The sequence below is a fragment of the Carcharhinus amblyrhynchos genome, chromosome 11, assembly GCF_965287045.1.
Source record: "Carcharhinus amblyrhynchos chromosome 11, sCarAmb.v2.hapA, whole genome shotgun sequence".
Taxonomy (NCBI): Eukaryota; Metazoa; Chordata; class Chondrichthyes; order Carcharhiniformes; family Carcharhinidae; genus Carcharhinus; species Carcharhinus amblyrhynchos.
In genome coordinates this window covers 77,461,004-77,480,947 of record NC_137334.1, presented here as the reverse complement: position 1 = coordinate 77,480,947, position 19,944 = coordinate 77,461,004, and the positions used below count along the sequence as shown (strand labels likewise).

Sequence of the window (19,944 nt, the reverse complement as noted above, 5' to 3'; positions counted from 1 at the left end):
AAGAACAAAAGAACAGCGCTCAAAAATTAACAAATGGGCGGCACAATGGCACAATGGTTAGCATTGCTGCCTCACAGTGCTAGGACCCAGGCTCAATTCCAGCCTCGGGTCACTGTCTCTGTGGAGTTTGCACATTCTCCCTGTGACTGTGTGGGTTTCTCTGGTTTCCTCCCACAGTCAAAAAATGTGCAGGCTAGGTTGATTGGCCATGCTAAATTAATCCTTGTGTGTGGGGATTAGTAGGATAAATGCGTGCTGTTACAGGAATAGGGTGTGGGTGGGATTGTAGTTGGTACAGACTCGATAGGCTGAATGGCCTCCTTCTGTACTCTAAGGATTCTATGGAAGTGGATGATCCTTCCAGAAATCTCCACTGTCAAAGGTGGCAATGTCCAACCAATTTGATGTTAAGAAATACGACACTAAGAAGAGGGTGGTTGCAAAAGCTGTCAGCCCCCATAGCATTGCACCAGAGGTAACCACTTTCCCAGCCAAGCTGTTGGACTGCAGCTAAGACTTTGGCATTGACCCAAGAGTGTGGAATATTGCCCAATAATGCGCTATCCACAAAAAGAAGAGGATAAATGTAACCTAGCCAATTACACCCACCCTATGAGCCTTCTTGGAATCATTATCAAAGTGATGTAAGGAGTCATCAATAGTGTTATTAAGTAACACATAATTGCCAATTACCTGCTCACCGACATTCAATTCATGTTCACTCAGAATCACTCAGTTCCAGACTCATTAGAAAAATTGATCCAGATACATAAACATAGAGCTAAATTCAAGAGAGGTGATGGTAGCATTAGAGTGACACCCTTCCAAAATTAAGATAAATTATGTTAAAAGGAAAATGTACCTTGTGACTGGAACCTTACCAGACGCAAAAGATACAACAGGCGTCTGAAAGAGTGTCAGAGGCAAACCATCATAGCCCTCAGACCTTGCTGCAGTAATTCCTTGGGGAAGAATACTTTGCCCAACCACCTTCGGTTTCTTCATTACTGATTGCCCCACCAAGTGAGTTGATAGGTCCCTGACAACTCCTCCATTGACACAGCAGCCCATGCCAGCCAATAGTATCTGGGCAACATTCATGTTTGGTCTGATTGGTGCTAGGTAATGACCATCTTAAACAAGAGAAAACCCAGCCATTTCCTCTAATGTTCACTGACACCAAATTACATTACCAAATCACCAGCAGTTAAGACGCTCGGGTTACCATCCACTAGAGGATAGTTGGATAAATCATGTCAAAATCACAGCCGTAATATTGGAGTTGCTTACTTGCTTCCTGATCCCTCAAAGCCTGTCCATCATAAAAGGCCTGAATAACGTTCTGATGGAATACTCACCCAGATGGGGCATTCTCAGAACGACTCAGCTCCACACTGCCACATTGACTTAGACAGCTGAAACATTCCAAAAATATAACAATATCCAGGGGGGTTCACCTGACTGCCTCTGGAGTCAATATTCCCATCTCTCATTACGAAGATACTGAGACTGTAGGATGTACAATTTAAAGGATGCGTCATACCAAGGGTACTTAGAGAACTTTTCTGTAGTAATCTCGCTGAGGCCAGTCTTTCAATACCAACACCCTTCATTTATAACGTACATAAAATACCATTTTTGTAGCTAGTGTCCAGCTCAAGCTCCAGAGCCCTTTGACTGACAGCCTAAGTAAAGCCAGCTGGATTTAAACTCCCTGTTGCTCCTTCCCTATTGGGCAAGATTCCACTCGCTTAATTGGGAAGCTCGTACTCTACAAGGCCTACAGGGAGATTTATTGATAATCCCCCATGGTCATTATTACTTTCTCCCTCCCCAAATCTCTACCATAGTGAATAGAAGAACAGAAATGGTGTGGGAACACCGTTGATCTCCATCCTCTCCTGCACACATCTACACTCTGCAGCCAGTGAACAGCATTCAGATCTCACTGATAATAAAGGGTGATTGGTGATGGTGATGGAAGACTGGCCTTATTACCACCTTTTCAGGGAAACCAGGAATAGGTAATAAATGCAGCTTTGCCAACATTGCCCATTCCAGAGGAACAAATAAATACTAAAAAACTTGAGCCCTTCATTCTGAGGCTGTGCCCTCGAGTTCAAATCGCGTCCACAAGTAGAAACATCCTCTCCTCGGTCTACTCTATCTAAGCCTCTCAGTATTCTGTAAGTTTCAATTAGATCCCCCTTCATCCTTCTAAACTCCATCTAGTATTGGTTGAAGAGAAGACTCTCCTAAAAAGGAGGGGAAAGTCAGGAAAAAAAATGAACAGGAAGTGAGTTCCAGAAAGTGGGGTCAAGGTAAACGAAGATTCTGCCACTGACGATGAGATGAAGTGAGAGATAATGCATAAAAAGTCAAGGCCAGAATATTAGATCATTACATATAGGAGCAGAATTAGGGCCATTTGACCCATTGAGTCTGCTCCACCATTCAATCATGGCTGATATGATTCTCATCCTCATTCACCTGTCTTCTCCCTGTAACTCCTGATCCTTTTATTGATCAAGAACGTATCTACCTCTGTCTGAAGGATGCTCAATGACCTGGCCTCCACAACTCTCTGTGGCAATGCGTTCCACAGATTTACCACCCTCTGGCTGAAGAAATTCCTTCCCATCTCAGTTTTAAAGGAGCATCCCTTCATTCTGAGGCTGTGCCCTCAAGTTCAAATCTCATCCACAAGTGGAAACATCCTCTCCATGGTCTACTCTATCTAAGCCTCTCAGTATTCTGTAAGCTTCAATTAGATCCCCCTTCATCCTTCTAAACTCCATCTAGCATTGGCCCAGATTCCACAACCACTCCTCATATGACAAACCCTTCATTTCTGGAATCATTCTTATGAACCTCCTCTGGACCATCTCCAAGGCCAGCACATCCTTCCTTGGGTATGGGGCTCAAAACATATTCCAAATGGGACCTGAGCAGAGCCTAATACAGCCCCAGCAGGGCATCCCTGCTCTTGTACTCTAGCCCTTTAGAAATAAACACTAACCTTGAATTTGCCACGTGGTGGCACAGTGGTTAGCACTGTTGCCTCGCAGTTTGAGGGACCTGGGTTCGATTCCCAGCTCAGATCACTTTCTGTGTGCACGTTCTTTCCGTGTCTGCACGAGTTTCTTCTGAGTGCTCCAGTTTTCTCCCACAGTCCAAAGATGAGCGGGCTCGGTGCATTGGCCTTGCTAAATTGCTCCTTAGTGTACCAGGATGCGAAGGTTAGCGGGATTAGTGGGGTAAATATGTGGAGTTATGGGGATAAGGCCTGGATTGTTGTTGGTGCAGACTCAATGGGTCAAATGGCCTCCTTCTGCACTACCTTAATGGCCTCTCCCACCAAATGAGATTACAGTTTCACCAAAATAAATAGCAATTTAAATGGAGACATTGCGGGGAGGTAAACTCCTGGCCCAAGAGCCAAGTGGATCACCAACATTTGCTGGATGCAGAATTAGCTATCATGATTGTACTCTGCAGTGATGCCACATGCTGTAGCAGTAGGACCTAGTATCACAGAATGGTCAAAGATCCAATCCCCTCAATTCCAAAAATCAATTGCACTGCCACAAAAAAGCTGCCAGGAGAGTAACAATCAGTCTGGAGAATGTTCACTAAGCTGATTCTGAATTATGGGGAGAGGTTAGTCTTTTACTCACTGGAATTTAATAGAATGAGAGGCAACCTTATTGAGACATGTACAATTCTCAGGGGGCTTGACAGAGTGGGTGCTGAGAGGTTTCCCCTTGTGGGAGAGTCTAGGATCAGAGGGCATAATATCAGAGTAAGGCACCACTCATCTAAAACAGAGATGAGAGGAATATCTGCTCTCAAAGGTTGTGATAAAATAATTCCACAGATTCACTAAATGCTGTAGAGGCTAGGGGAGACAGATTTTTAATCAGAAGGGAATTAAGGATTATGGAAATAAAGCAGGAAATTGGAGTTGAGGATTATTGCAGCAGACCAGCCATGATCTTATTGAATGACAGAGCTGACTTGATGGGCTGAATGGCCTACTTCTGCTTTTATGTCTTACGGTCAGATAGGATAGTGTTAGCAAATTTTCCTCAAACTCCAGCAAGACTGTCCCTGAATTAGGTCATCTATCCTCATTTCTCAGCTACAAGTGAATGTCCAGAAAGAGGCTTACTAAGGGCAACACAGCAGAGATTATTTCTATTAAAGATTACAGTAAACCGGCGTGCATGTTTTCTTGGTCCCCACTCACAAGCAAATCACTCATTCAGGATGGGATTCACATCTGTTGATTGCAGGAGATAAAACACAGCACAACTATCGGTAGAACTCTCATATTAAAAATTAATTTTCCAACATGCATGGGCAAGTGTTACACACCTGAATATCAATCTTATTGTCTTGTTTATTGCCTAAAACAAGAGAAAATGGGCACTGGTCTAACCATGCAACCTCTCACATTTATTGAATCCTACTCTTCAGATTCATGTTATACCCTATTTAAATGCTATCGTTCATGTACTGAGAACATTGACATCCAAAGATGTGCAGGTTAGGTCCATTGACCATGGTAAATTGCCCCTTAGTGTCCCAGGATGCATCGGTCAGAGGGATTGTTGGGGTAAATATGTGGGATTATGGGGATAGGGCCTGGGTGGGATTGTTGTCGGTGTAGACCCAATAGGCTACGTGGCTTCCTTCTGAACTGTATGGTTTCTATAATCAGTTAACAATGCTTCAACATTGAAATTCAATTACTGGATGAAAAGTAAGCTTGCAATCACTTAATTTTGTCAATCAGAGCTTTAATAAAACGTATTTTACTAACTGTGGTTGTCACAGGAAGGTTGGAATAGTGGAAGGGGCAATCTTCTACTTTTGCCACCAAAGTCAACATTGTACATTCACAGTTCAGGCAAAGGAAAGCTGGATATAAAGCATACCTCTACACTAACAATATGTCTAAACCCCATCTTATAGAAACTGCATCTGATAACATCGCTTTAGGTTTTCCTCAATTCTCCTTACTGTATCTCTGTGAGATTGTTACTTTGTATGAAACTTTGCAGCAATTCATATTGCAGGCTGTAGGAACTGAGAAGTGATTACCCAAACACATCTGAAGAAGAAATTTTGCAAACAGCAGAGTAAAAAGCAGCTTGGATCCAAAGAACCATTCAGGGTCCTTTTCAAATGCACTTGATTGATTTGCAAAAGCTGTTTTAATGCAACATTTTCAATAACTGTTACACTCACGCAGATGCATGTGGCCCTTATTGATCAGTACTGATCCGTAAGTAGCACTTGCCTTATTTTAGTTATAAAGTCATAGATTCAAGTGTCACTCCAGCAGTTGAGCACACAATCCAGGCTCATACTTCAGTGCAGTGCTGAGTGCGCAATGTCACAGCTATATTTTTCAGATCAAACATTAAATCATAGCCCCTTTAGAGTGCTGGTGTTGTGAAAGATGGGCCTCGTCATTTTGCCACAGAACGTTCCAATCAGTTGGACCTATCCCTTGTGGATACATTTATGCAGAACAACACTTCTGACCATAACTCCAATAGGCTATGGTCAGCATTTAACATCCTTGAGGCCCTGTCACAAAAGGCGATGGTAGGTGCCGTCAAGATGATTCCCTGAACAGACTGTAAAAGTCATTTGGCAGAATAGTCAAAACTTTCCAATAAGCAGCAAGATGTAACTTGGCTGGTGGTGAGAAAGGTCCTCCCATCGAATCCTTCCTACATGCCCAAAGTCTCACCCACTCTGTAGGTTTAAAGTTTATCTATTAATGTCACAAGTAGGCTTACATTAACACTGCAATGAAGTTACTGTGAAAATCCCTTAGTCACCACACTCCGGCACCTGCTCGTGTACACTGAGGGAGAATTTAGCATGGCCAATGCACCTAACCAGCGCATCTTTTGGACTATGGGAGGAAACCAGAACACCCAGAGGAAACCCACACAGACACGGGCAGGACGTGCAGACTCTGCACAGACAGTGACCCAAGTGGGGAATCGAACCTGTGTCCCTGGTACAATGAGGTGGCAGTGCTAACTATTGTGTCACTGTGTTGCTCTTGGGGTGGCTATGGTGGGGAAGAGGCAGTTGTTCACCTCCTTGTGGAATGTGCTTTTGCAAAGAAGGTCTGAAGAGAAATGCAACAGTGTTTGTCGAGGTTCATCTTGAGCAGCCCATGAATCAGGACTCTGTGCTCAGCAGGCTGTTCCCAGGAAAACAGTGAGAGAAACTGGAGAATCATCAAATTGGTGAAAGATGCTCTTTGATCTGCCTAAAACTTGCTGGCCTTCCAGAACAAAGAGTTGTCATCAACTGAGTGAATGAATGGTGGAGCAGACTTGAAGGGCTGAATGGCCTAATCCTGCTTCTATTTTCTATGAGTGTTGCAGACTGGCACATTCCAAGTGTCAGGACCATGTGTTGATCGATGCACTAAAGTTTGGGGCAACCATCACAGAGGTGCAATGGGGCCTTTCCGTCATTGTACATGGAACAGTTGGGAAATTTATAGAACACTTTGGACTGAATGACTGACATTGAATGTGCTTAGTAAATATTAAGTGGACTAAAAGTGCATCGCGGTATCTCAGAGAGGATTGTGTTGTATGAAGGGAAGTTAAATTCCATTGTACATCATGTAATTTTTCAATTGGAAATGATTTTTGCCCTCAGGTTGTATGCCCAACATGGAAATGTAAATATCAAGAAAATTACAATGGTGCAGAGGCACCTAGGAGTAGAACATACTGTATGGAGACAAATTGAATTTTATGGCCCTATAATTTTCATGTTGTAATGTATTGTAATGTACTTATGCAGATTTTTTTTAGGGAAAACTAGGAGAGCTATAACAATATTAAGCGAAAAGAGAAAAGGGTTTTCCCATTGCCCTTGCCAAAATATATCAATCATTCAACGAACACCAGTAAAACCACTTACCTCACTGCAGTTTGTGAATCACTGATGTGTAATATCTGGCTGTCACATTACACTTGTGTGATAGCCTAAGGACATGAAAGGTGCTCATTATTTTTCTTCAATGGTACCTGGAACATGTGTGTTCTATGTGCCCTAAGCATGAAACATTAATAACATGCTTCCCTACAGGGACTATGTCACTTGGTCACAGTGCTCAATCCAACTCACTGATCTCCCAAAGATAGATTCAAGACTCTTTCTGGTTTCCTTTATCACTCTAAATCAGAACGAACTATCCAACTTCCATTCCATATTAACCCTTCAATCAGCTGTCATCTTTCTCAATAGCCTTTCACAGCAATCGAACAAACACCAATTTCCTCATCTGGTTAAAGTTATAAAGTTTATTTATTAGTGTCACAAGTAGGCTTCCAGTAACACTGCAATGAAGTTACTATGAAAATCCCCTCGTCACCACACTCCGGCACCTGTTTGGGTACACTGAGGGAGAACATAGCGTGGCCAATGCACCTAACCAGCACGTCTTTTGAACTGTGGGGGAAAACAGGAGCACCCGGAGGAAACCCATGCAGACAGTGACCCAAGCCAGGAATCAAACCTGGATCTCTGGCGTAACAGTGCTAACCACCATACCACCATTGATTATACTTAATCTTTTGTTATGTTTTGGCCCTCGATTTTTTTCAGGCATTCACCCAGCTCTTTTCTTAATAAATATTGATATAATCCATCCAGCCATCCAGCCCTTTCACCATTAATTCAAGCACAACCTCTTCCAAGATGGATCTAAACTGCCAACCTCACCGCCAAGCCTTTACAGGGTGCCTCCAACATCCCAAGCCATTTCAGGAAGAAATGGTCAAAGAATGGCCAGCCAATCAAAAACAAACACTCAGGAAGGGAAAAGAAATTTGAATCGAAAAGATGGTCTCTGGTGAAGTCCTGTTTTGAATGAAGGCAGAGAAAGAAAGTGATCTCCACATTAACTCCTCTGGAGCAGTTTACAATGACTTTGGCACAGTCTACAAAAAAAAAGAGGAAAAATCCTTCCACTCTCAGCCCTGGAGCTGATTTACCCAGTCCCAAATTTCAGCAAAGATTCGGTAAACGTTGGGGGAAACGCAAGAGACGGGTAAAATAAATCCGCCCCGTACAACTCAAGCAAATGAAAAGGTTGAGATCCGGAACATTAACCTCGGTTTAACATGCGCCTCTTAACAAATCTGTTGTTTCTGGTCTTTTATAACCTGGAACAGGTTGGGCAAATCGGTTCAAAACCAGCAGGTGTGACAGCTAGACCAAGCACTCTGCCCCGGTTCCAGCCCATTCCCCGACCAAAAACCACCGACTCCGAGTTTTAAAACAGAGGCAAATATGGCAGGCACTGTGTTGTAGGGTTAGAGACGAAAGGACAGATATTTCACCTAAAACCGGCTGCTCTGAATATGGATACCCGTCGTGATTAGACTTAAAACAGAATAATAGTATGCGAGTTAATGCAAAGTCCGAAACTACAATTAAAAAGTCCACTGAGCCGCCTTGTAAATAAATACATTGTTTGGAACACATTAAAATGCATCTTCACTTACGCTGCAGGTCGGCATTGAGTGGCGATCGATCAATCCAGTCACTTTAAAACAGCTGTATCCCAAACGGAGGCGATCCCCTTTACTTGGCTTTCCCCCCAAGGGTTAACGGAGGGGTTTACACACACACACACACACACACAGCAATGCCAGGGAGCTGGTATGCTGGGCGCGTCTCTTTTGCTCCAATTGAAACAAAAAAAACTCCCTCGACTCCAAAACCTAGACTGACAGGTGAGGTCGGATCTGCCCAAACCCGTCGCTGTGTTTGCATGTTAAAGACACAGGTCCCAAAGAAAAAATTGTGTTTCAGTCAACCTTCCCGCGCTGAGGAAACTGCCTGTGTTTCCCCCACTCCACTCAATGGTTAATTTCAGGTCAATTTCTTCCAATGTATCTTTTATCTCTCCTTCTCTCTAGTACAATTGGGCGTATCTCTGGGATCTGGGTGTAAACTTGTTTTGTGTGTTTGGGTGACCCCTCCCCCCACCTCTTTCTTCTCCCCCCCCCCCCCCCTTTTTCACCCATATTGTAATTCAATTTTCAAATTTCTACCGGAAGAAATCAACAGAATTCCAGAAGGGGGGTTGGAAAAGTCAACACAATACTCTGAAACAGGAAGGTAACCGGGTTGTTCTATTAATGAATGGGCAGAGCTCGGAGAGAACATCCTGGAGATGCCCGGAGGTTGGGGGTTGATTGTCCTAACTGAACAAATTGAAAAGTAGACATTTTTTACAATATTGGGGTGCTTCATTCCAGCACCAAAGCGAGCCGGGCTGTTACCAGGAAGAGATCCAGTTGAGACTTGACTCTGGTTAATGTTCGGGACTGTGGATCACTCAGGTGGGGGAAAGAAACAGCAAGAGGGGAAATAAGAGTACTGGTCCCAACCTTCTGGGCATTTAAGAAATGCTGTGCCGAGTGCGGTATCTTGTCCCCCTCCTGCCGTGACTGTCATAAGACTGAGTGAAAGTCAGCGTCCAATGGGAGGGAACATTCAATAAAATCCAACGAAAATTCAGATTTTTAAGCTTGTTTGTATAGTACTTGAGTACTCTGTGTGATTATACCTCCTGACCATCAGGTCTACACTACAGATCCAAACAAATGGACAAACAGTCACCACCTGCAAGTTCCCCTTCAAGCCACTCACCATCCTGACTCTTAAATCAGTCCTTTCCTTCACTGTGGCTGGGTCAAAATTCTGGAACTTGCTCCCTTTCAGCACTGTGGGTGTACCTGCACCGCCACATGGACTGCTGTTGTTCAAAAGGGCAGCTCACCACCACCTCTGAAGGGCAATTAGGAATGGGCAATAACTGTTGGTCTAGTCAGTGACGCTCACATCCCTTGAATGATTTTTTTTTAAAAGTTTGCTCTTTTTCACACACACATCACTTGGGCGCAGATGGAAAGAAGAATGCTACACAACATTTTCAACATCAATGTAATAAAAATAATAAGTTGTATTTATATCAGACTGTTAATGTAATGAAACATCCCAAGATTTTGCGTAGGAGGAGATGATGTTGTTGTTGGACTAGCATTCCAGAGGTCCAGTGTAATACTGTGGGAACCTAAGTTCAAATCCCACCAAAGCAGATGGTGAAATATAAATTCAATAAAAATCTGGAATTAAAAAATGATCATGAAACCATTGTTGATTGTCATTTAAAAAACCATATGGTTCAGTAGTGCCCTTTAGGGAAAGAAATCTGCTATCCTTACCTGGCCTGGCTTACATGTGACTCCATAGCAACAGCAATATGGTCGACTCTTAAATGGCTTCAGGTAGGGGCAATAAATGCTGGCCCAGCTAGTGACACCCACATCTCATGAATGAATTCATTTTTAAAAAATTATACAGCAAACTTGGACACTGAGTCATATAAGGTCATGTTAGTTCAGATAAGGAGCAGGAGTAGACTATCTGACCCCTCGAGCCTGCTCTGCCATTCAATAAGATCATGGCTGATCTTTTCATGGGCTAAGCCCCACTTACTCACCTGCTCACCATAGCTCTTAATTCCTTTACTGTTCAAAAACTTACCTATCCTTGCCTTAAAAACATTTAATGAGGTAGCCTCAATTGCTTCACTGGACAGGGAATTCCACAGATTGTGAAGTAGTTCCTCCTCAACTCAGTCCTAAATCTGCTCCCCCTTATTTTGAGGCCGTGCCCCCTAGTTCTAGTTTCACCCGCCAGTGGAAACAACTTCCTGCTTCCATATTATCTATCCCCTTCATAATCTTATTCGTTTTCATAAGATCTCCCCTCATTCTTCTGAATTCCAATGAGTATAGCCCCAGTCTACTCAGTCTCTCCTCATAAGCCAACCCTCTCAAATCTGGAATCAACCTAGTGAATCTCCTCTGCATCCCCTCCTGTGGCAGTATTTCCTTTCTGAAGTAAGGAGACCAAAACTGTACACTATACTCCAGCACCTTATACAGCTGCAACATAACCTCGCTGTTTTTAAACTCCATCCCTCTAGCAATGAAGGACAAAATTCCATTTTCTTAATTACCTGCTGCACCTGCAAACCAATTCCTTCTGGTTCTTACACAAGGACACCCAGGTCCCTCTGTAAAGCAGCGTGCTGCAATTTTTTACCATTTAAAGAATAGCCCATTTTGCTGTTATTCCTACCAAAAAGGATGACCTCACATTTACCAACATTTACTCCAGATTGATCTGCCAGATCCTCGCCCACTCACTTAGATTATCTATATCCATTTGCAGACTTTCAGCGTCTTCTGAACACTTTGCTCTACCACTTATCTTAATGTCATCTGCGAATTTTGACACACTATACTTGATCCCCAACTCCAAATCATCCACGTAAATCGTAAATAATTGCGGTCCTAACACTGATCCTTGAGGCATACCATTAGTCACTAGTCGCCGACCAGAAAAAGACCCACTTACCTCCACTCTTTGCTTTCTGTCAGTTAACCAATCCTCTATCCATGCTAATACATTACCTGTAACACCATGCACCTTTATCTTATGCAGTAGTCTTTGGTGCAGCACCTTATCAAATGCCTCCTGGAAATCCAAATACACCACATCCACAGGTTACCCATTGTCCACTGCGCATATAATGTTCTCAAAGAATTCCACCAGATTAGTCAAACATGACCTGCCCTTCATGAACCCATGCTCTGTCTTCCCAATGGGACAATTTATATCCAGATGTCTCGCTATTTCTTCCTTGATGATGGATTCAAGCATTTTCCCTACTACAGAAGTTAAGCTAACCAACATACAGTTAGTTACCTGCCTTTTGTCTACCTCCTTTTTAAAACATTTGCTGTTTTCCAATCTGTGGGAACTATTCCAGAATCCAGCCAGTTTTGGTAAGTTACCACTAGTGCATTTGTTATTTCCCCCACCATCTCTTTCACTACCTTAAGATGACCAAATGCTTGGTCAAAGAGGGAAATGTTAAGAAATATCTTCATGGAGGAAAGATGGAGAAGGGAAGGCAACTCCAGAGGATCCAGCAAAGGCAGCTGGAAGTACAACCACCAGTAACAGAGAGATTAAAATCAGGATAGAACATAGAACATTACAGCGCAGTAAAGGCTCTTCGGCCCCCAATGCTGCGCCAACCTGTGAAACCAATCTAAAGCCCATCTAACCTACACTATTCCAATATCATCCATATGTTTATCCAATAACTATTTAAATGCCCTTAATTTTGGTGAGTCCACTACTATTGCAGGCAGGGCATTCCACGGCCTTGCTACTCTCTGAGTAAAGAAACTATCTCTGACATCTGTCCTATATCTATCACTCCTCAATTTAAATATATGCCCCCTTATAATAACCATCTTCATCTGAGGAAAAAGGCTCTCACTGTCCACCCTATCTAATCCTCTGATCACCTTGAATGCCTCTATTAAGTCACCTCTTAACCTTCTTCTCTCTAACAAAAACAGCCTCAAGTCCCTCAGCCTTTCCTCATAAAACCTTCCCACCAAACCAGGCAACATCCTGGTAAATTTCCTCTGCACCCTTTCTAATGCTTCCACATTCTTCCTATAATGCGGCGACCAGAACTGTACGCAATGCTCTAAGTGCGGCCGCATCAGAGTCTTGTACAGCTGCAACATGACCTCGTGGCTCCAAAACTCAATCCCTCTACCAATAAAAGCTAAGCCTTCTTAGCAACCCTATTAACCTGGATGCCAACTTTCAGGGATTTATGCACAGATTGCTCTAGAGCATAGATAACTCAAAGTTTCATTGAGCGTATTGTATCCTTGATGCTGGAGGTTGCTGACAGCTTCACATATCTCGGCCCCACAATCACAGAAATCTATCACTTGATGCTGAAATCACACATCACAAAATCTGCCGCTATTATGTCCAAGAGTGTGTGAAACAACCGTAACGTGATGAAAAACACCAGACTGTGATTCTATCAAGCCAGCATCCTCAGTGCATTCCTCTACAGTGGTTAGACCTGGACAAGATCTGTTAGGCAGGAGAAAAGATCGAACAGTTCCCGCTTTTTCTGTCTTGGATATATCCTCATGGTAAAAATAGAAAGTGCTGGAAATAGTCAGCAGGTCTGACAGTATCTGTGGAAAGAAAAACAGGCATGACTTTTGGAGTTCTGAAGAAGAGTCACATTCAACACAAAATGTTACCTTTGTTTCTCTCTCCACAGACCTGCTGAATATTTGCAGCAATTTCTTCTACTTCAGGCTTCCAAAATTGGCAATATTTTGCTATTTGTTATAGTTCCTCAACATGTAAAGAGGTCCTGGGATGTGTTAATTCCATCAGCATATACTCATTACTAAGCCAATGATGCCTACCTGGCTTGGTCACATTCCTCGGATGGATAAAGGCAAAATTTTGCAGATGCTGCAATCTGAACCAAAAACAGAAAATGCTGGGAAAACTCAACAGATCTGACAGTATCTGCGGAGAGAAAACAGAGCCAATGTTTTAAGTCTGGATGTCCAGAATCAAAATATTGGCTCTATTCTCTCGCCACAGATGCTGTTGGACCTGCTGAGTCTTTCCAGCATTTTCTGTTTTGTTCCATTGGATGGATGGCTTGGAGGATATTCCTAAAGTTTTTAGGTACTGTGAATAGACCATTGGGTCTCAACTTCCAGGAGCATCCATTCCCTTGCTACAAGGACATCTGTAAGTGAGATTTGAAGATGACAGACTTGAGCACTGACGATCAGGAGGAAATTACTGATGGCCATTACCTCGGGAGGCTGACTGGAAGGGCTTTGGAAGAAGAGAGCAGAAATATAAAGCTCCATCAGCAAAGAAAATAGAAGCCATGGATCATCCACCTTCTCAGCCCACTGCCTTCCTCTGCAGTGAATGTAACAAAAATTGCTGTGCCAGAGCAGAGTCCATGAGCCACACCATGTGATGTTTAATGCAGAGTTGACCACCATGGCACAAACCATTGTTTTTGAATGTATGGTTCACCCAAGTTGAAATTTTCCAATTGAACTACAGCTTCAACAGCTTTTTGGAGCAAAAATGTGCCAAATTTCAACCCTTTGTGTGAAGAAGTGCTTTCACCAGCCCTGAACAGTCCAGATCTGATTTGAACTGGTCACACCAGTTGCAGGACTGGTCAGATTACAGTCTAGTTAGCCCAATGGTATTTGCAGAAATACGTGCACGCTGTGAGGCCCAGAAGTGTCCCAGAGGTTGAAGCGTTAAGGGCAACAAATGAGCTTAGAAAATTGGGCAGTTTGGAGGGGAACATTCAATTGAGTGTACTTGCTGCCAGTACCATAGTTGATGCATCTCTTAGATCTTGGTGGATCCTTGCTACATATCTCTTTTTTTCAAATTACACATCAAATACTTTAAGGGAATGTTAATCTGCTGCACGGCATGAGACTCAATGCTTGTTAAGTCTTGCTAACGTTGCCCACAGATGAGTCCTTTAAGCAAAGAAACATTTTTAGTTATTTTAATTAATAGTGAACGAATGCAATGGATAAGGACTATCATTAATGGGATTTTCCCAAAGATTTAACTTTCCTTTAAATAATCATACTTCATGGTATCATGATAATGAAATCATTCCATAACATTAATTTGTATCAATTCCCATTGGCATTTTTGTGTCTTATTATAAGTTGGCGATTCTGTTCAGGGTTTGTAGATTTTTTGATGATTGGTAATGAAATAGTTGAGGGAGAATTTTGTCTCCTTAATACTGTAGCACTTTCACAATCAAAGTGTTACAATACCACACTAAACCACATTAAAGAGAACAATTATTGAAAGCCGCACCTTTACTGTATTTAATGAATTTGATTGTTATGCTGGAATGCACAAGGTATTTTGAAATTAAACGAACATGGATTGTGCGTTCAGTTCCAGCAAAGCATTACATGAAACATCTTTCATTTAATCTCTTCTACAAATAATTGTAATTGTGCCCTGCATTATAACAATGACAACACTTCAAAAAGAGTTCTGCAGGCCTGAGATCATGAAAGGCAGCATATAAATGGAAATTCTTCCTTTCTAGAGAACATTAAAAAATATTTGTATTTATTTCTTTATTAGTGTCACAAGTCCTCTTTCATTAACATTGCAATGAAATTAATATGAAAATCTTACCTTAGGATTAAAGTTATGATTAAGAAGTTGCTGCCAACTCTATTGTAGAGAACTGGGTGACAATTATTATTACATTCAAACAGACATTTTTAAGTAAGTTATCTGAAGCTGGAAATATATTAATTAGCATACTGTATCCTTTTAATTTTTGCAGAATTTCAATATTGATGAAGTTGCATAAAACTTGTGATTAATTAGCTAGTAACTGCCTCGATTACAGCTAGTAGATCTGAAAACTGGCCTTCAAGAAAATTTTTTAAAATGTGAACTGTTAGTTTTGAAATCTAAATATGTTCTCGGACCTACTTTACCTGTACCAAAGCAATAAAAGGATCAGCTTAAAGCTGGATACTGCTGATGCTGGGAATCTGAATCTAAAACTGGGAAGTGCCAGGAGCCTCTGCAGAGAAAGGAACATAGCATTAATATTTTAGATCATTCCATGGTAAAATTATTTGAGTGTTATTGCAGACTAAGTTTAAGACCACGGTAATCAAAATTGATTCAAGTCGGTGGGTGTCGTCCAATTCAAATCTAAAAGGATATCATGTTGCAGCTTTATAAAACTTTGGTTAGGTCGCACTTAACAGTATTGCATTCAATTCTGGTCACCACATTACGGGAAGGATGTCGAGGCTTTGGAGAGGGTGAAGAAAAGGTTTACCAGGAGGGTGCCAGGATTAGAAGGTATGAGCTATAAGGAGAGGCTGGGCAAACTAGGGTTATTTTCTCTGAAGCGGCAGAGATTGAGGGAGACCTGATAAAAGTCTATAAACTTATGAGAGGCATAGATAGGGTTAACAGTCAGAATCTTTTTCCCAGAGTCTCATTCTAGGAGTCTCATTAAGGTGAGAGAGCAAAAGTTTTAAGGAGATATGAGGGGCAAGTTTTTTACATAGAGAGCGATAGGTGTCTAGAATGCGCTACCAGGGATGATAGTGCAGGCAGATACAATAGGGGTGTTGAAGGACTTTTAGATAAGTGCCTGAATATGCAAGGAACAGAGCGATATGGACCAAGGCAGGCAAAAGGCAATAGTTTAATTTAGCGTCATGTTTGGCACAACATTGTAGGCTGAAAGGTCTGCTCCTGTGCTGTACTATTCCACTGTTCTAAAAACCTCAATTACATTTCATGTGAGGCCACTAAAAATACACTTGTCTTAAAATGATACATTTTTATTTTTGTGGGTGGTGCATATAGCAATGAACTAGAACGTCAATAATTCATTCCCAAAGATGGGAACAGGTTTAGTTTCACTCAGTTCTCAATCTAAGTAATTGGAAGGGTTGCCATTTCTCTTTTTTGCAGAACAAAATCAGGGAGAGTCAAAACCAGAATCATGCTGAATGGTATTTAGCACCACATGCTGCTGGCTGCCAGAACTGAAAGAGAAGCCTGTGTACACTGAACTTCATCCATGACCATCCAGTTGTTAGTAAAATAATTTTTTTATATACTGCTGAGAAAATGAGAGCTATGTCAGCTGTCCGCCAATATCCTAATATTCAAAACCTGGAAAATAATCCGGTGGGTCACCCGGAGTGCTTCCAAATTTTAAAATGAAAATTGGGTTTTGCACCAGTTACAATGATAGTGCAACCTTGTCTGGTGCTGGGGCAGTGCAAGACTACCTCCTGTCGGCAGTCTCACACATAAGGCCACATTCCGAATTAATGCTGACAGTTGAACTATGTATTTTGTGTCATTATCCACTTCAAAGAAACCTGAAGTGTGAAGAATAACTGCCCTATTATTGGAGGCAGGACGGAATGGAGCTCGTAGCAGCTGGAACACTGTGTGTATCTATTATTAGCGGTTTCTCAACACTGTAACAACAGCAAATACGTAAAGGCATATAAATGTATAATTACTGTGCAGTTCATGCTTGCTGCTACATGCTTGTTCATTCCAACTTTTAACTAAGTTCTTATCAAGATACCACCACAGCCTGTTGTGGTTTTAATGCCAAACAGCAACACACATTCAAGATGATTTTATAACTCAGACGTTCTATAAACCAGCAGGAAAAATTATATGCCTTAAAATATCAATTAGAAACTCAGAAAGGGATGAAGTAATGTATAGTTCATTTTTAGAGCAGCTGATGAAACAGAACACTAATGAAAGTCGGATCCACTAAAGAGATATTTAAAAACCAAAATCATAGAATCTATGACAGTGCAGAAGGAGGCCATTAGGCCCATCAAGCCTTCGCTGACAACAATACCACCCAAGCCCTTTCAGTGAAACCTCATATATTTACCCTCCTAATCCCCCTGACACTAAGGGACAATTTAGCATAGCCAATCAACCTAACCTGCACATCTTTGGATTGTGGGAGGAAACCAGAGCATCCAGAGGAAACCCAAGCAAACAACGTGCAAACTCCAGTCACCCAAGCCAGGAATCGAACCCAGGTTCCTAGCACTGTGAGGCAGCAGTGCTAACCACTGTGCCACCCTCTTTGTTCTTTTTAATTCTACAAAACTGTACCTTCAGTTTATCATCTCGAGTATCTACGGTGAGAATTGAGATAATTTGAACACTGTAATCAATTTTACTAGTTCAGTGAATTATAAGTCACATTTATTTCACTTCCTCACCATAACATGAAAACCAAGCTACTGAAATAAAACAATTCTACATGAAATTTTAGAAATAGCTTTACTCATGTTCACCCCATTAAGCCTTTCAACACTCCTTTATTCTTGCATCATATAATTTTAAAGGAAGTGTAGGAACAGAGAAGCATTTGTACATATACAACTCTATGAAAGTGGCATGCAACAAGTAGAGAAAGTTGGTAAAGAGGCAGATAGGATCCGTGGTATGGTAAGTAGAGGCTCACAGTACAAAAGCAAGATAGCTTCTAAACCGTCCAGAAGCATTGTTTAGGCTGGGTGAGAATCTTGTGGCCAATTCTGGGTGCCAAATTTTAGGCAGGATGTCAAGACCTTTGCGAAGGTGCACTAAAGATTAACTAGAAATGTATCAGGGAGGAAGGACTTCACTTAAAGGGAGAGAAACTTCTTAGAACATAAAAGCTCAAGAGGAAATTTGAGTAACATGTTGAGGATCGTGAACGGACTTGATGGACTGAATAAGGAGAAGCTATTTCCGATGGCAGTCAGTAACTAGAGGACACAGATTTAAGATAGAACCAGTGATGGCCTGAGGGAAAAAATGCTAACACAGAAAATTGTTATGATCTGAATGCGTTGTCTGAAAAGTGGTGGAAATGGATTCAGTAATAACTTTCAAAATAAAATTGGACGATCTTGCAGCACTCTGGGAAAAGAGCAGGGGAATGAAACGAAGATCCAGAACTGGGATGAAGGGCTGAATAGCCTCCTTCTAGGCAGTGTCATTCTTTGATTCTACCTTTTATTAAATTTTAAATATATAATCCTCTCTTTATGAAAGCATCCCATTCTATTAATTTCACACCAGTGCCATCTGACCCCTTAGTTTTTAAAGTTAACTAGATTCCACTTCGCTTTTAATTCTTTAATTGCCCTGAATACATTGTCCAATTTGGAGTGGGTGAAGAGCAGCATATTTTTACCAGAGGATGTTCATTCACTAAAAGCCTGTTTTACACCCCTCAAAAATCCATATCCCGAGAATTGGTGACTCTGTATCATGAAAGTAACCAGGCCAATGTTTTACACAACACTCACCTGATAGGTCTTTTGACAAACAAGTTATTCCGAAGATTAACAGTAAATGAGCCTGCAACACCTGAATATGTCACAGATTGGGCTTATACTGCTTCACACTAAATAAAGCCCTGCAGTATAGAATCATACAAGGAGGCCATCAAGTCTGCGCCGATCACAATCTCACCCAGGATCTATCCCTGTAATGCCACATATTTACTCTGCTAGTCACCCTGACACTAAGTAGCAATTTACTATGACCAATCAACCTAACCACATCTTTGGAATGTGGGAACAAATGGGAGTACCCAGAGGAGATCCATGCACACACAAGAAGAATGTGCAAACTTCACACAGACAGTGACCCGAGGTCAGAATCGACCCCAGGTCACTGGCACCATGAGGCAGCAGTGCTAACCACTGTGCCACCGTGATGTCCATATTATTGCTTCCTTCTCCTTCCTGGTCCAAGTGAGATTCAGTGCAGCCTGACTTCCTGTGGTTGTGAGATTTAAATACATTCACACTGGCTGGAAGGCTGTCCTATATCAATGGAGTTTCCACAGCATTCAGCCACCACAATTGAGCTGGGCAGTTCTCAAACAGCAGAGGTCAAATTGGATGCAAGTTCTGTATGAAGAAGAAAGTATAGACATCTACATTTCTAGATCTTTCACAATCTCAGGATGTTTCTAATGTTCCTATTGCCTTTTAAGGTAATTTTTGAAGTTGTAGGAAGCATGGCAGAAATGTGTGCACAGCAAATCCCACAAACAGCAATGCGATCATTACTAGGTAGTCTGTGTTAGTGACCTAACTGAATAAATATCGACCAAGTAGCTGGGGTGAAGTTCCATTCTCTTTAAAGGTAGGGTAATGGGATCTGTTACATCCATCTGAGAAGGCAGGCAATTTAATATCGAATCCAAAAGTTGGCATCCCTGACAGTATAGCACTCCTTCAGTTCTGCATTGGGATGTCAGCCTAGATTTTGTGCGTAAGACTCATGGTAAGAATGAACAGCCATTTCAAGGATATTACTAGGACGAGCATATTGTAAAGATAAAACAACGTACCACAGTGCACTATAAGTGTATGTATTGTA

General features: G+C 41.8%; 1 protein-coding gene across 2 annotated transcripts in view; it reads right to left on the bottom strand.

Moving 5' to 3' along the window:
* Positions 1 to 8,776, bottom strand: part of lypd6b (LY6/PLAUR domain containing 6B) — a 124,068-nt gene extending 115,292 nt beyond the window's left edge. The window contains exon 1 of one of the 2 annotated variants that reach the window (XM_080198294.1): positions 8,556 to 8,776. The gene's annotated coding sequence lies outside the window, so the exon portion shown is untranslated. The remainder of the gene's footprint in view (positions 1 to 8,555) is intronic. The other variant, XM_080198290.1, reaches the window with a different exon arrangement.
* Between the last annotated feature and the right edge of the window lie 11,168 nt (positions 8,777 to 19,944).